This window comes from Herpailurus yagouaroundi, unplaced genomic scaffold (assembly GCF_014898765.1).
Source record: "Herpailurus yagouaroundi ecotype Mexico unplaced genomic scaffold, PumYag 67641, whole genome shotgun sequence".
In the NCBI taxonomy this organism is placed as follows: domain Eukaryota; kingdom Metazoa; phylum Chordata; class Mammalia; order Carnivora; family Felidae; genus Herpailurus; species Herpailurus yagouaroundi.
In genome coordinates this window covers 3490501-3507593 of record NW_024420442.1, presented here as the reverse complement: position 1 = coordinate 3507593, position 17093 = coordinate 3490501, and the positions used below count along the sequence as shown (strand labels likewise).

Here is a 17093-nt window from a genome sequence, read left to right as displayed (position 1 = left end):
TGATGGTCAACTCACAGAATTCTTAGGAAGTCGGAATGAAGTATGGAGAAACAGTTTCCTTCTCTCCTTCTTCCTCTCCCTTCCTGTCTCCTTCCCTCCCTCCCTTCCCCTCCCCTACCTCCCTTCCATTTTCCTTCTCTCCCTACCTTTCCTCCTCTCTCCTTCCTTCCTCCATCTTCTCCTCCCTCCTTCTGTCCATTCTTTCCTTTTATCCTCCTCTCCTCCATTCATTCTTCTCTTCTTGCTGTGACAATTTCAAAGAAACTCAAGGGGTGCCTGGCTGGCTCAGTTGGTGGAGCATGCGACTCTTGATCTCAGGGTTGTGAGTTGGAGCTCCACATTGGGCGTAGAGATTACTTTAAAATTTTTTTATAAATCTTTTTTAAAAACATAGGGGCACCTGGATAGCTCAGTCGGTTAAGCGTCAGACTTCAACTTCGGCTCAGGTCATGATCTCCCGGTTCGTTGGTTTGAGCCCCGCATCGGGCTCTGTGCTGACAGCTCAGAGCCTGGAGCCTGCTTCGGATTCTGTGTCTCCCTCTCTCTCTGCCCCTCCCCTGCTCGTGCTCTTTCTCAAATAATATAAACATTTTTTAAAAATTAAAAAAAATCTTTAGGGACGCCTGGGTGGCTCAGTCAGTTAAGCGTCCAACTTCAGCTCAGGTCATGATCTTGTGGTCCATGAGTTTGAGCCCCGTGTGGGCTCTGTGCTGACAGCTCGGAGCCTGGAGCCTGTTTCGGATTTTGTGTCTCCCTCTCTCTCTGTCCCTCCCCTGCTCATGCTCTGTTTCTCTCTGTCTCAAAAATAAATAAACGTTAAAAAAAATTTTTTAAATAAAAATTTAAAAAATCTTCTAAAAAAATAAAAGAACCTCAAGACAATATGTGTTTTCATCTCTACATCTTTATTTGTATGGACTTTCCAAAAAAACATAGAAATTTCGGCTACATAAGCACAGTGACAACAATAATCTCTTGGAATCATCGCCCAGTCGCCTACATTTAGATTTCCCTGATTACCTCAAAAATTTTAGAACTTACACTTTGTTGCATCTGCAATGATGAAATAGAGATCTCAATGGAGTTATTTGCATATAGAATTCCAGCCTTAGAGAGAGGAGGAGGTGGGGTGCCTGGCTGACTCAGTGGGAAGAGCGTGTGACTCTTGATCTCCGGGTCATGAGTTTGAGCCCCACATTGGGTATAGAGAGTACTAAAAAAATAATAATAATAAACTTTAAAAAAAAAGAATGAAGAGGAGGAAGTTATAGACAGACCCGGGGTACCTGGGTGACTGAGTCGGTTCAGCCTTTGGCTCGTGATTTCAGCTCAGGTCAGGATCTCATGGTTTGTGAGTTGGAGTCCCGCATTCGCATTTGAGTCTCTGCTGTCAGCACAGAGCCGGCTTAGGATCCTCTGTCTCCCTCTCTCTCTGCCCCTCCCCCACTTATTCTGTCTCAAAAATAAATATTTTTTTTAAAAAAGCTAAGCAGATTTTGTGTTCACTGCCCTATCTTGGGACACCGTGGACTCTTCAGGTTTGTTCCAGGAAGCTGTATCATTTGCACATTAAATTCCAGTCTAGAGCCTGGTACACCGTGTCCCTCTGCTGTAATCTGGTGTTAAGGGTAAAATTCAATGAGTTTTCTTTCAATTGTGTCTGATATATTAGACCATTATGACCCAGAAACTTGTAGAATCACCACTGTTCATGGCTCCATGTGGTGAAATAAATAAATGTGTGTGTGTGTGTGTGTGTGTGTGTGTGTGTGTGTAATGGTATATCATTTGGCCTTTAAAAATTAGGGAATGTCATTTACAACAACTTGGATGAACCTGGAGGACGTTATGCTAAATGAAATAAGCCAGGAGGCACCTGGGTGGCTCTGTCAGTTAAGCATCTGACTTCGGCTCAGGTCACGATCCCATGGTTCTCAAGTTCCAGCCCCGCATGAGACAAAGGTGCTGTCATCACCGAGCCCACATAGGATCCTCTGTTTCCATTGCTCTCTGCCCCTTCCCTGCTGGTTCTCTTTCTCTATCTCAAAATAAATAAATAAATTTTAAAAAGAAAGAAAGAAAGAAGCCAGACACAGAAAGATAAATACTGCATGATCTCACTTATATGTGGAATCTAAAAGAATTCACCTCATACAGAGATTAGAATGGTGGTTTTCAGAAGTTGAGGTTTGGGAAAATGGGGAGATGTTGGACAAAGGGTGCAAAATTTTAATTATGCAAGATTAATAAGTTCTAGAGACCGTATGTACAGCATGGTGAGTACATTAACAATACCATATTGATACTTGAAATTTGGTAAGAGGGTAGACTGTTTTTTTTTAAGATATAAATGTCAGGAGCACCTGGGTGGCTCAGTCAGCTAAGCGTCTGACTCTGGATTTCAGCTCAGGCCATCATCTCCCAGTTCCTGAGTTTGAGCCCCAAGTCGGGCTCTGTGCTGACGGTACAGAGCCTGATTGGGATTCTCTCTCTATCTCCTTCTCTCTCTGCCCCTTCCCTGCTCGTGTTCTCTCTCTGTCTCTCAAAATAAATAAACATTTTTTTACAAAAAGATGTAGGGGGGCCTGGGTGGTTCAGTCAGTTAAGACTCCGGCTTCGGCTCAGGTTGTGATCTTGAAGTTCATGGGTTTGAGCCCTGCCTTGGGCTCTGTGCTGACAGTTCAGAACCTGGAGCCGGCTTTGGATTCCGTGTCTCCTTCCCTCTCTGCCCCTCCCCTGCTCACGCTCCGTGTGTGTGTGTCTCTCTCTCTCAAAAATAAATAAACATTAGGGGCGCCTGGGTGGCTCAGTCGGTTAAGCGTCCGACTTCAGCTCAGGTCATGATCTCGCGGTCCGTGAGTTCGAGCCCCGCGTCGGGCTCTGGGCTGACAGCTCAGAGCCTGGAGCCTGCTTCCGATTCTGTGTCTCCCTCTCTTTCTGCCCCTCTCCTGCTCCTGCTCTGTCTCTCTCTGTCTCAAAAATAAATAAAAACATTTAAAAAAATAAACATTAAAAATTTTTTAAATACATAAATATAAATGTCAAATCCCTTTTTAAATTTTTTTTATTTTTAAAAAAAATTTTTTTAACATTTATTTATTTTGAGACAGAGAGAGAGACAGAGCATGAGCAGGGGAGGGGCAGAGAGAGGGAGACACAGAATCCGAAGCAGGCTCCAGGCTCTGAGCTGTCAGCCCAAAGCCCGACACGGGGCTCGAACTCACAGACCGCAAGATCATGACCTGAGCCGAAGTCGGATGCCCAACTGACTGAGCCACCCAGGCGCCCCAAATCCCTTTTTTTTAATGTTTATTTATTTTTGAGAGAGAGAGAGTTGGGGAGGGGCAGAGAGAGAGTGGGACAAAGGATCCCAAGCAGGCTCTGCATGGACAGCAGAAAACCCGACGCAGGGTTCAAACCCACGAACTGAGCCAAAATCAAGAGTCTGACGCTTAAGTGCCTGAGCCACCCAGGCACCCCAAGAAGGCAGATCTTAAGTGTTCTTTCCAGAAATAGAAGGCAACTACGTGAGGTAACGGATATGTTAATTATCTTGATTTTGGCAATCATTTCACGATGTATACATACATATATGAGAATATCAAATTGTAAAAGAAAAAAAAGAATATCAAGCTGTACTTCTTAAATATATGGAATTTTTATTTGTCCATTATCCCTCAATAAAGCTGAAAAAATTCAGGTAGAATAAAACAGACACAGAAATAGAGGAGCGGGAAGAAGAAACTGGTAAAGAACACCAGGTAAGGACATTTAAAAGAACGGCATCTGCAACAACAATCACGGGAATAATAACTAACCGTTATAAAGGAATAATAGCTAAGTATTATAGAGCACTTAGAACGGTCTTCTTGCTTTCCTCTCCTACTTGCAACCCTTTTTCTCCACCCTCCCCAACTCCCGACAAAGAATTTGCACTTACAGATCTGTTATTATCTCAAACTGAAGCCGTTTGCTCATCATCCCCCAGGCAGCTGCTGAGTGCCTACTGAGTGTCAGGCCCTTGGAATTCTGTGATGAATTCCAGAGTACTCCTGGATGTACTGATGTACGCCTAGACTACACTCCCCATGATGAGCACTGGGTAATGTATAGAACTGTTGAATCGCTATATTGTATACCCGAAACTAATATAGCACTGTATGTTAACTATACTGGAATTAGAATTTAACCCTTAAAAAAATGGGGCTCCTTCCTTCCATGCAGGAATCTAGTGGGGGAATAAAACATGGTGTCAAAAGGAAACGTAAAACAAGTAAGTTCCTGCCCTGAAGGCGATCTGCACGGGGCCTTTCATCACCTCGCTGATCGTCAGGGCTGCTTTGCCTGACCTGGCTGGAAAAGTATTAACTAAAGCAAAATAAAATTAAAGTAAACAAGTAAATTCCAGTAGGTAGGAGGCGCTGGCTTTGTCGGCCCCAAGTCGGGAGGTGGAAAGGTGAGCGGGAGGCCAGGGCACCATATGAAGGGACTCGAGTAAGTGTGAGAATGTAAGGGAGTAGGATTTATGAGGGCTCGACTGGAAGGATCGAAGACAAGGATGAAAATGGGTGCAAGGAAGACAGAAAACGCTTCAATGGGATCGCTCCAGAGCGGGATGAACGACGAAGGGGACGCTAAAGGCAGGTGGGCTCCTCAAGGCAAAGGTGCGTCCGTCTCACTCACCTCCTCCCTCTCCTTGTCCCCAGAGGCCAGGCCATGGCTTGTTGCTCGCGCTCCGGTTGGGGGGCAGGGCGGGCGCGGGGAGCAGACGCGACAGAAGAGAAGGGGATGCCCCGTGGCACAGAGGGCGCGAGCAGGAGAGGGATGGGTATGACTGGTTTCGGGAGCCTTGGTCAAGGCCAGCACGCTAATGGCTCAGACCATTCCAGTTACTGGATGGAGAGCAAGGGTGAGAGTGGGAGCGGCTGCCCCAAGGGGAGCGGGCGGATTTGGGGGGCTCCAGACTCTTTGACCAACTGTGACACTGCCCCCCTACCCCCGGAGCCCCAGGCCTCCCGCTCTTGGGGGTGCAAACCCGCCACTGGAGCCACTGGAGTCACTGTCGCCACGAGCGATGCCTTGGCTTCTGGAACGCGATGCCACGCACCTGCCCAAATCGGAGACTTGGAACCAGTTCCAGGGAAGTCGACAAAGCCCCTCCCGCGCCTAGAGTGGGGTCCTGCCCACGACAGAACGGGCTGTGCGCATCCAAGGAAATGAGCTTCGGAAGTACCCAGCTCCCTGCATCCTTCCAGTTCCTCGGAGATTGGAGTCTAAGCCGAATAAGAGACCGTGTCCTTTCTCAGCCCGGTGCCTGAAACGACTGAAGGGAGAGGCGATGGGCCAGAAGGCATTTCACAGAGAGCCGGGCTTGACAGTACGGTCCATTCAGCTTGTGTGTGTGTGTGTGTGTGTGTGTGTGTGTGTGTGTGTATCACATATTACATGATACAGGCTGTCTACTGTGTCCTATATCTCTAGGTATATATGTGTATATATAATACATGTGCAATAATATAGAAATGGCTCAAGTCCAAGCACATATACATTTAAAAATTTTTTTCTTTTAACATTTATTCATTTTTGAGAGACAGAGAGTGACAGAGCATGAGTAGGGGAGAATGCAGAGAGAGAGGGAGACACAGAATCCAAAGAAGGCTCCAGGCTCTGAGCTGTCAGCACAGAGCCCGGCACGGGGCTCGAACACACGGACCTCGATATCATGACCTGAGCTGAAGTCAGATGCTTAACCGAATGAGCCACCCAGGTGCCCCCACATACATATATTTAAAATGTTTGGGGCGCCTGGGTGGCGCAGTCGGTTGAGCGTCCGACTTCAGCCAGGTCACGATCTCGCGGTCCGTGAGTTCGAGCCCCGCGTCAGGCTCTGGGCTGATGGCTCAGAGCCTGGAGCCTGCTTCAGATTCTGTGTCTCCCTCTCTCTCTGCCCCTCCCCCGTTCATGCTCTGTCTCTCTCTGTCCCAAAAATAAATAAACGTTGAAAAAAAATAAATAAATAAAATGTTATTTATTTATTTTGAAAGAGAGAGAGAGGAGAGAGAGAGAGAGAGAGAGAGAACAAGCGGGGAGGGGCAGCGAAAGAGGGAGAGAATCCCAAGCAGGCTCCACTCTCGGCACGATCCTAACACAGTACCCAATCTCACCAACTGTGACATCGTGACCTGAGCCGAAATCAACAGTCCTATGCTTAACCAACTGAGCCACCCAGGCGCCCCTCAAAGCACATATTTTTAAATCTCTCCTGAATTAAAAGAAAAATGTGAATGGAATGGGAAAAAAAGTACAAAGTATTGAAAGTATTTTCTATAGAAATGGCAATATGTTTATATTGCTGCTGCATTATTCAGTATAAAAAATACAGGAGGCTGAATCACGTTTTAATTACAGACAAATAACACTATTTTTTCAATGAGAATGTCCCATGCAATATTCGGGACATATTTATACTAAAACATTATTTGTCGTTTATTCGAAATTCAAATATAAATGAAAGTTCTGCACTTTATCTGCCAGGGCAAATTTATTTTCCAATCTTGGAAATCAACAAGATTAAAATATTGATGCATTTAAAATGTTTTGAGGGGCGCCTGGATAGCGCAGTCGGTTGAGCGTCCGACTTCAGCCAGGACGCGATCTCGCGGTCCGTGAGTTCGAGCCCCGCGTCAGGCTCTGGGCTGATGGCTCGGAGCCTGGAGCCTGTTTCCCATTCTGTGTCTCCCTCTCTCTCTGCCCCTCCCCCCGTTCATGCTCTGTCTCTCTCTGTCCCCCAAAAAATAAATAAACGTTAAAATGTTTTGAATTTCTGTTCTTTTGCTCTTTTATATAATATTTTATTTTAGTCATAAGGCATGATTGGCATTATGAAAATTCAAGGAATTCATAGAAGTCCAAAGCCGAAAGAACAAATCTACTCACATTTCATGAAGAAGAAATAATCAGAGTTGGTATTGGTGATATTCAATATTGCTTGATATTCTTACAGACACCCCTACACACACAAGGATGAAGAAGAAAGGGTGAATGGATGTGTGTATGCAGAGTGAACCTAATAAGACTGGAATCATACTACATATGTGGTAAACAAGATGAAAAATCTTAAATTTAAATTTTACTTCATTTAATAGAAGAAAAAGAAACACAGGAGATTGAAGGAACTGCTGAACCTCGGGAGATTGTTTTTGACCACAAGACATATAAGTTTCATGAAATCCCATTTTTCTTCTCCAGGGTACTCTGAACTTCCCAGCCTGTTGCCTTGTCTCTGAGGCCCAGTATTTCCTGAGACTCTCCCAAAGACGCCCACTTATCATTAGGAACAGCTACAAAATGTTCCTGCGAGTATGATCAGGTCAAGTGGGGTCTGATTTATTACCGTAGGGCCTCCTGCCCTGGACACTCAGATGTCTTGGTCCTCGGTGGTCAGAAATTTGAGATCAGAACTAGGTAAGCAGAGTGAAGGACCAAGTGAGAGAAACGCACAGTCACGGACAGAGAAGGAGAAAACAAAGCATGTGTGGGAGCAGGACTTGTAAACAGAAGAAGGTAGAACAATGGCATCCTGGGATTGTTAGCTTTAGGGGTGCTTTCGATTACATTCTTCTGCCCCAGAGAATGAAAATTGTTGAATGTCAGCTTCTCAGGCAAAGGTTGCACATTGGCAGCTGCAGCCTGAATCTAATCTATTCTGCAGGCCTTTTTTAGATGGCCAGCACACTTCTTGATACATATTTCAGTTAGTTGCCAACATTGAAAAAAAAAATTTTAACATTTATTCATTTTTGAGAGACAGAGTGTGAGTGGGGAGGGGCAAAAAGAGAGGGAGACGCAGACTCCAAAGCAGGCTCTGGGCTCTGAGCTGTCAGCATAGAGCCCGACCGACTCGGGGCTCGAACTCACGAACCGCAAGATCATGACCCCAGCTAAAGTCAGACGCCCAACTGACTGAGCCACCCAGACGCCCCAGTTAGTTGCCAACATTTAAAGAATGGAAGGTTTCATATAAACATTTGGATTTGGGGCCAGTCTTGAAAAAAATAACAAACTGGAAAATCTGGTAGTCTTGGCCCAACATTCCCCCCAGTACACTCAGCTGGAGCTGAGTACTGGCCATCCCCTTTGAAAAAGATCTATTCTTTCTCAGTTCACCAGTCTCCACTCTCCTTGCTGGTCTCCTGTCACCTGCGTCTGTCAGCATTTGAGTTTATAACCCTGATCATTTAAAAGCATATTTTTTAGGGGCGCCTGGCTGGTTCAGTTGGAAGAGCATGTGACTTTAAAAAAAAAATTTCTGGGGCGCCTGGGTGGTGCAGTCGGTTGAGCGTCCGACTTCAGCCAGGTCACGATCTCGCGGTCCGTGAGTTCGAGCCCCGCGTCAGGCTCTGGGCTGATGGCTCGGAGCCTGGAGCCTGTTTCCGATGCTGTGTCTCCCTCTCTCTCTGCCCCTCCCCCGTTCATGCTCTGTTTCTCTCTGTCCCAAAAATAAATAAAAAACGTTGAAAAAAATTAAAAAAATAAATAAATAAATTTCTTAATGTTTATTTATTTTTGAAGGAGAGAGACACAGCGTGAGTGGGGGAGGGGCAGAGAGAGAGGGAGGCACAGAATCCGAAGCAGGTTCCAGGCTCTGAGCTGTCGGCACAGATCCCGATGCAGGGCTCAAACTCACAAGCTGTGAGATCATGACCTGAGCTGAAGTCGGGCACTCAACTGACTGAGCCACCTAGGCGCCCCTAGAGCATGTGACTTTTGATCTTGGGGTCACGAGTTCAAGCCCCACATTGGGCGCAAAGATTACTTAAGTAAATAAAACTTTAAAAAAAAACCATAAAAACATGTTTTTTATTATGTGAAATGTCAAGCGTACACAAAAGCAGAGAGAATCACAAGACATACCTTATGGACTAATCTCAGTCTCAACAATTATTCACAGCCTGCCTTGTCTCATCAATACCCTAACCAGTTGAACATAATTATTTGGATGCAAATAGAGACACCACATCGTTGCATTCGTAGATATTTCAGTGTCTCTAAAAGAATGAGAATGTAATTTCTTTTCTAGAATTTTTAATTTTTTAACGTTTACTTATTTTGAGAGAGAGAGTACGCGAGTGTGCGTGCGCATATGCACGTGCAGGGGAGAAGCGGAGGGAGAGGGAGAGGGAGAGAGAATCCCCAATGGGGTCTTACAGCACGGAGCCCAATCTCCTGACAGTGAGATCATGACCTGGGCCGAAATCGGGAGTCAGATGCTCAACGAACTGAGCCCCCCAGGCGCCCAGAGAATGTGTCATTTCTAATCATGCCTTTTTCCATCATGCCACCTACACCGCGGGTTATGCTGTGGTAATAGGACGTGTTATGAAATAATAGTAGTGGGCATTTCTGAGGGCTTCTTCTGTGGCCAGACATTGTGCCAGGTACTTACATATGTGCTCTCACCAATTCTATGGCAGGGACGTTTCTCTCCCCCATCTTATAGAGGGTCTCCGCACAGAAGTCCACCCTAATTTATGTATACATGCATATGCACATGCAAATACATGGTTTGGAGGCACCTGGGTGGCTCAGTCGGTTAAGCGTCTGACTCTTGATCTCAGCTCAGGTCTTGATCTCAGGGTCGTGAGTTCAAGTCCCGCATTGGGCTGCACGCTGGGTGTGAAGCCTACTAAAAAAAAAAAAAAAAAAGGAGAAAATATGTATTTATATATAATATTTATATACCATTGATATTATCCTTATTCATTAATATATTATCCTTATCGATAATAAACATAAGTAAATTAAATTAAATTTACACATTAAATATTACATATAAATATAAATACTAAAGTAAATAAACATTAAAGTAGATATAAATATAATAAATGTAGGTTGCATGCCCTTCCAACTGAGCCAGCCAGGTGACCCTCATTATTATTTTTTTTACTTTAAAGAAATCATATTCCTTCTGGTAATGGGAAAGTCCGATAAACCGGGGATTATATATCCTATTTTCCACTCACAAAGACCCAAGGTTCGAAACTTACTTTCCAGGGGCGCCTGGCTGGGTCAGCCCATGAGGCATGCGACTCTTGATCTCAGGTTTGTGGGTTTGAGCCCCACACTGGGTGTAGAGATTACTGAAAAATAAACTCCTTTTCAAAAGCAAACAAAAAACCTACTTTCCAAACATGGCTAATTATTTCTCACCACATACTTTTTTTCACATATATTAGCCTGGGTGCTGGCTTTAGTCACATGCATATGCTTCTTGGAAGCTCCCTTCTGAGGTGAGCGAATCACATTCAGTATGAGGAGTTGTAGAGGAAATGAAATACATCACATTCAGTTCATGCATGCTTTTTAAATACCTACTCCAGGGGCCCTGGGTGGCTCAGTCAGTTAAGCCTGCGGAACCTGCTTGGGATTCTCTCTCTGCCCCTCCCCCCATGCTTGCTCACTCTCTCTCCCAAAATAAATAAATAAACTTAAAACGAAATTTTAAAAAAAGAATTAAAATCCTTGTTAAAACTACATACCTACCTACCCACATACACACACACACGCCTATCCAGGGGTGCCTGGTTGGCTCAGTCAGTAAAGCATGCGACTCTTTTTTTTTTTAATTTTCTTATCAATGTTTTTATTTATTTTTGAAGGAGCAAGAGAGACAGAGCATGAGTGGGGGAGGAACAGAGATAGAGGGAGACACAGAATTCGAAGCAGGCTCCAGGCTCTGAGCTGTCAGCACAGAGACCTATGCGGGGCTCAAACCCACGAACCGTGAGATCATGACCCGAGCTGAAGTCGGACGCCTAACTGACTGAGCCACCCAGGCGCCCCAAGCATGTGACTCTTGATCCAGGATTCATGAGCTTAAGCCCCAAGTTGGGAGTAGAGTTTACTTACATACATACATACCTATTCCACAACACCTCTCCCCCAGTACATTGTTCTGTAATATTCAGATTGAGGCCTTGCTTTAGGGATGTTTTTTTCCTCCACACTAAATTTAAAGGGCATCAAAAACTCCAGATTCCTGATAAATGATACCTGGTGCACAATTAAAAAAAAATAATTATTACTATGAACAAAGTGTCGCAATTTTAAAGAAAGGCAGAATCTGACCCTTCGCTTACACAGCTGGCCACCCCTTACTCTCCTCACCCTGATTTCACTCAAAGACTGTTTACAAAAACCTAGCTAGCATCGTGCTAACATTTCCCTGCTTGATTCATTTTATTTTATTTTTTTAAAGAGAGAAAGATAGCGTGAGTGGGAGAGAGGGGCAGAGGGAGAGAGAAAGAGAGAGAGAGAGAGAGAGAGAGAGAGAGAGAGAGAGAGAGAGAAAATCTTGAGCAGGCTCCACGGTCACTGCAGAGTCCCACGTGGGGCTTGATCGCACAGCCCTGGGATCATAACCTGAGCCAAAAGCGAGAATTGGATGCTCAACTGACTGAGCCACCCAGGTACCACCCACACTGCTTGATTCATTTTAATGCTGCATGAAAATATTTACCTTGGTGCCCAGGAAGCATTGCCTCCACCCTGGTGCCTGAGGTCAGGAGAGCCCTAGTGGCCTTGCCCCCCCCCCCCAGCCTTTGGCTCAGGAAGGGAGAAAATGAGGCTCCCTGAGAGAGAATGAGGGTGGATCCAACCAGTGCTCCCCGGAAAGCAGATGCTGCCTGTGCATGCCGGTTACTGTGGCAACATGTGCAAGTGGGGAATTCATTGTAAAACGCCCTCCTGCTCCTGCAGCCGCAACGGGCTCAAAGTGGCGTGGGAGTGGGGCTGCTGCCCGTCCCCAAGCTGCCTGAGCTTCAGCCCAGCACCCTCCGGGTCCTCTTTGTCCATGGGGCCAGGAGCTCCTGCACGGCCGTGGCCTTTTGCCGGCGCTGCTGCTCTTTCCTTAGGTTCACAGTGTATTTCCTCCTCATCTTCTGATGCAATTGCCAGGATCACAGGAGGGTTCGCATCTGGAGAGGAGGAAAAGCAAAGAGAGAGATCGTGACATTGAATGCCCAGCTTCAAGGGCAGGAGGAGGCCCAGGGCCCCAAACTAAGAGCAGCAGATACAGCTCAGTCCATCCTGCTGTCCCAGAGAAAGTTCGTTTCGTAGAGTTTGCTGAAGCACCTGTCACCATCCAGGCACTGACCGTGCCGTCCTTCCTGGTCCTCCCTGACTCCTAAACGACCAGTTTCATCACTGCTGTGTCTGGGTGAAGGCTCCTTGTCCTCAGTGCTGTCGATGTAGCTGTGCTTCTCTACAGACTGTGCTGGGGTCCCCGGGGATCTATGATCTGGTGGAGGTATAACTAGCAGCCGAGTAGGGTCCTCTTGGAGTATCTGGCCTCAGTGATGGTGTGTCGGCTTCAGGTTCAAAGCCTTCGGACTAACACGTAAGACGTTGACTATTGGCTTTCTCACCACCAGTTGTGGCAGATGGGACCCTGCTGGTGCACAAATGTCCAGGTGTGGCAAAATTATGTAAAATACATAATTATGTAAAATCAAAATTATGTAAAATACAAAATTATGTAAAATATTTACAAATATAAATTTTGCACAGTATTTGAGTGGCGAAGAATATATTTGCCATTGGAAGTGTGTGTACTGAGGCGCCTGGAGGGCTCGGTTGGTTAAGCATCAAGCTCTTGATATCGGCTCAGGTCATGATCCTGTGGTTCGTGGGTTCGAGCCCCAAGTCGGGCTCTGGGCTGACAGCGAGGAGCCTGCTTTGGATTCTCTCCCTCCCTCTCTCTCTGCCGCTGCCCCACTCATGAGCGCTTCCTCTCTCTCTTTCCCCAAACGAATAAATAAACATTAAAAAAAAAAGAATTGTGTGCACTAATAAGATATATCGTAAAAGGAATGGCTTTTGGGGCGCCCGGATGGCTCGAATTTGTATTTGTAATGATGCTGAAGTCAAAGCCCTCCATGCTACCTAGAGCTCTGGGAGTAGGTAGAATCACGGGGCTAGGTTGGTCTGGCTCTCCGGGTGGTCATATGCACTCTGCAAGACACGCACTGTGCCACTTGAGAAGGCTTAAGTGCCCCAGAGTCTTAGTAATGAATTCATGTCAGAGTACAACTGCAGATTCCTGCCCAGTGCCTAGTGCCTCCAAAAACACTTACACTGCATGGGGTCCTTCCCAGTGAGTGTTGTAGTGAAGAAAAATCCGTTACTATTTGGAAAGTATTTGCAGTAATGTCTTGTACATAGTATGCACAAATGTTAAAGAAATGTATGTGAAATGAACATTTGGGCCCAGAGCATGTTCAAAGATTTATCACTCTGGAAGAAAGGCATTTTAAACTCTTTTTTTTAATGTATATTTCATATTTTTTTTATTATTTAAAAGGTTGGTTTGTTTTGAGAGAGAGAGCAAGCACGACCTGGGGAGGGACAGAGAGAGAGAGGGAGACAGAAAGTGCCAAGTAGGCTCCACGCTGTCAGTGCAGAGCCTGATGCGGGGCTGGAACTCATCACGAACCATAGAGTCTGATGCTTAATGGACTGAGCCACCCAGGGCTTTTTATTTTTATTTTTATTTTTTTAATTTTTTTTCAACGTTTATTTATTTATTTGGGACAGAGAGAGACAGAGCATGAACGGGGGAGGGGCAGAGAGAGAGGGAGACACAGAATCGGAAACAGGCTCCAGGCTCCGAGCCATCAGCCCAGAGCCCGACGCGGGGCTCGAACTCACGGACCACGAGATCGTGACCTGGCTGAAGTCGGACGCTCAACCGGCTGCGCCACCCAGGCGCCCCGCCCACCCAGGGCTTTTTAAAAACAACAATTAATTAATTAATTTTAATGTTTTTCAAAATTTATTTATAAGAGAGAGAGCGCGTGTGAGCAGGGTAGGGGCAGAAAGAGAGAGAGGGACAGAGGATTCAAAGAGGGCTCTGCACTGACAGCAGTGAGCCCGATGTGGGGCTTGAACTCACAGACCATGAGATCATGGCCTGAGTCAAAGTCGGACGCTAAACTGACTGAGCCACCCAGGTACCCCTCTTTTTTTTTTTTTATTTGAGAGAGAGAGAGAGAGCACAAGCAGGGGAGAGGGGCAGAGGAAGAGAGAGAGAGAGAGAGAGAGAGAGAGAGAGAGAGAGAGAGACTTAAGCAGGCTCCACACTCAGCGTGGACCTCCATGCAGGGCTCTATCTCGCAACCCCGGGGTCATGACCTGAGCCAAAATCAAGTCAGACACTCAACCGACTGAGCCACCCGGCCACCTCTGGACAAAAGACATTTTAATGATCTATGGGGAACAGCGTTAATAAGATTATAGAAAAGGCTATTGTTTTTTTTCTTTTAAGGGAGCAAACTCATAGAAGCCTGATAAGCTTCTTTTGAGCATAGATTGATAGAATTGTGGAATCGCAAGCCTGCCTGGCAGATTCCTAAGAACGAGTCTTAATATCTGAATGTCCAAAATCTAAATATCTCCTCTTGCAGACGTGGGTCAACGTCCAGAAACATAAGGAAAAATAAGGGACTTCTCCAATACTCACTCACAGCTAGCTGCTGCCTGGCCCAGGCCTGCTGATTTTCAGAAAGCCTATCTTTGATTTTACACAATGTTGGAGGCTTTTGAATAAGTCAGAAGAATCTTCGGGTGAAAATAAACACGGGGCAGAATCTTCTAGTCCGAGATTGAGTATCTTTGCCTAGGCAGGAGAGACCCATACTCATGGTACAGCAGAGCGCTCTTAGGACAGGCAAACAGGGCTTCGAACACAAGATTGGAGCTAGTGAAAAAAAGAGTGGAGGGGGCAGTACCAGGAGAGTTCGGGTAAGGGCACATCTACTGCGAACACTCAAGATTCAGGATATCTATGAATATGCCGCTCACTCGACTTGGGTCCCCCTTTGGCACGATACACACGCCGAATGATGTAGCCTCCCCCGCTCCTGCCCCCAATAGGCCAAATCACAAAGAAAAACCCTAGAGTCTGTCATGAGGAAGGATATGGAAACCCTTTCTGAGGGTTAACAGCTCACTAATCCTTTCTTTTTCTTTTTTTTTTTTTTGTTTTTATTTCTTTAAATAATCTCTACAGCCAACGTGGGGCTGAAACTCATGACCCCAAGATCAAGAGCTGCACGCTCCTCGAACTGAGCCAGTCAGGCGCCCCACAAATCCTTTCTTTTTCTGAAAATCGTGTGAGTGTGCTCTGAAGTGATGCTATATTTTCTTTTACACTTTCTGTATGTGGGGGCGCCTGGATGGCCCAGTGGGTTGAGCATCTGACTCTTGATTTTGGCTCAGGTCATGATCCCAGGTCGTGGGATCGAGTCCCATGTCGGGCTCCACATGGAGCCTGCTTGGGATTCTCTCTCTCTCTCTCTCTCTCTCTCTCTCTCTCTCTCTCCCTCTGCCCCTCTCCCCCACGTGCACTCTCTCTCTAAAAGGAAAAATAACAATAATACTTAAAAACTTAAGCTTTCCGAAATTAGTCAGAGAAAGACAAATATCATATGACTTCACTCATATGAGGATTTTAAGAGACAAAACAGATGAACACAAGGGAAGGGAAACAAAAATAATATAAAAACAGGGAGGGGGACAAAACAGAAGAGACTCATAAATATGGAGAACAAACTGAGGGTTGCTGGAGGGGGTGTGGGAAGGGGGATGGGCTAAATGGGTCAGGGGCACTAAGGAATCTACTCCGGAAATCATTGTTGCACTAGATGCTAATCTGGATGTAAATTTAAAAAAAATTCAATAAAATGGAAAAAACCCTTAAGCTTTCTGTCTGCATTTACAAATATCGGTTGTTTTGTTTCGTTTTGTGTTTTTGGCACATTAACCAGAGATAGACCCACTGAGTCTGTGGCCCACCAACGTGGTCTTCGTGGTGATTCAGAACATGGAAAGGCCCTCAAGCCCTTCGCTGCATCTAGGGAATCCACAGGACGGGACTCGCTCACTTGCGTCTTTAACTATTTGACCCTCACTGGTCTCAGTGAGATCCCTGGGTTTTATCCTCAGTCAAGGGAGAAAGGAGGGAAAAAGTACTTAAAGAGCATAAGAAGAAAAGGCAATAGGAAAAGAGGTGCATCGTGGGGAGCAGGAAAAGGCCACTAACGGGGTGCCTGGGTGGCTCAGTCAGTTGAGCATCCGACTTTGGCTCAGGTCATGATCTCACGGTCCGTGAGTTCGAGCCCCGCGTCGGGCTCTGTGCCAACAGTTCAGAGCCTGGAGCCTGCTTCGGATTCTGTGTCTCCCTCTCTCTCTGCCCCTCTCCTGCTCATGCTCTGTCTCTCTCTCTCTGTCAAAAATAAATAAACATTAAAAAAATTAAAAAAAAAAAAAAAGGCCACTAATAACTGGGAAGAGACAGTTAAGAGTGCAGGTCCAAAGCCTGGCTTGCTGTGAATCCCGGGCCAATGCATGAGCCCGTCTCTCAGCTTCCTCACCTGAAAAACGTGGAGAATGACAGTGCCTACCTCACTGGGTTTTCGTGAGGGTCCAATGAGTGAATGCATGTAACCTCTTTCTTCCGCTCCAAGCCTCCAATCCATCAGCAAATCCTCTTAACTCCACCTGAAACACACATCCCCAAACCTTTCACTTTTCCCGCATGCCTTAACCCTAACCACTGTTATCTTAAAGCCTTAACCTTAACCACTGTTATCTTAAAGCAGAATGTTGCATTAGCCTCCTGGCTCCCTGCTTTCACCTTTTCTCTCCCATGACCATTCTACACGAGGAAGCCAGGACGATCTGATGCTGAAAATATGAATTCGACCCTGCTGTGCCGGTGACTATAACTTCTATAGTGCTTGTCCTTCTGTTTGGCCTAGAATAGGCATTTAATGCATGGTCACTGTTATTACATTCTTCTTCTTCTTCTTTTAATACTTATTTATTTTTGAGAGAGAGCACATGCAGGTAGGGGAGAGGCAGAGAGAGGGAGACAGAAGATCCGAAGCAGGCTCCACGCTGACAGCAGAGAGCTCGATGTGGGGTCGAACTCCGGAACCGCGAGATCATGACCTGAGCCGAAGTCGGACACTTAACCGACTGAGCCACCCAGGTACCCCTGTCATTCCTATTTTAAAGATGATGAAACCAAGGCA

At 45.9% G+C, this 17093-nt stretch overlaps 1 long non-coding RNA gene across 2 annotated transcripts; it reads right to left on the bottom strand.

The window, feature by feature from the left end:
• Positions 1–9643: 9643 nt before the first annotated feature.
• Positions 9644–16559, bottom strand: LOC121025411 (uncharacterized). 2 transcript variants are annotated; one of them, XR_005788038.1, is made up of 4 exons: positions 16461–16559; positions 11702–11975; positions 10921–11052; positions 9644–9685 (listed from the first exon to the last, which is right to left on the bottom strand). It is a non-coding gene; the product is annotated as an uncharacterized LOC121025411 (long non-coding RNA). The 2 variants fall into 2 exon arrangements; XR_005788037.1 differs by lacking the exon at positions 9644–9685 and having other exon boundaries at positions 10841–11052.
• Between the last annotated feature and the right edge of the window lie 534 nt (positions 16560–17093).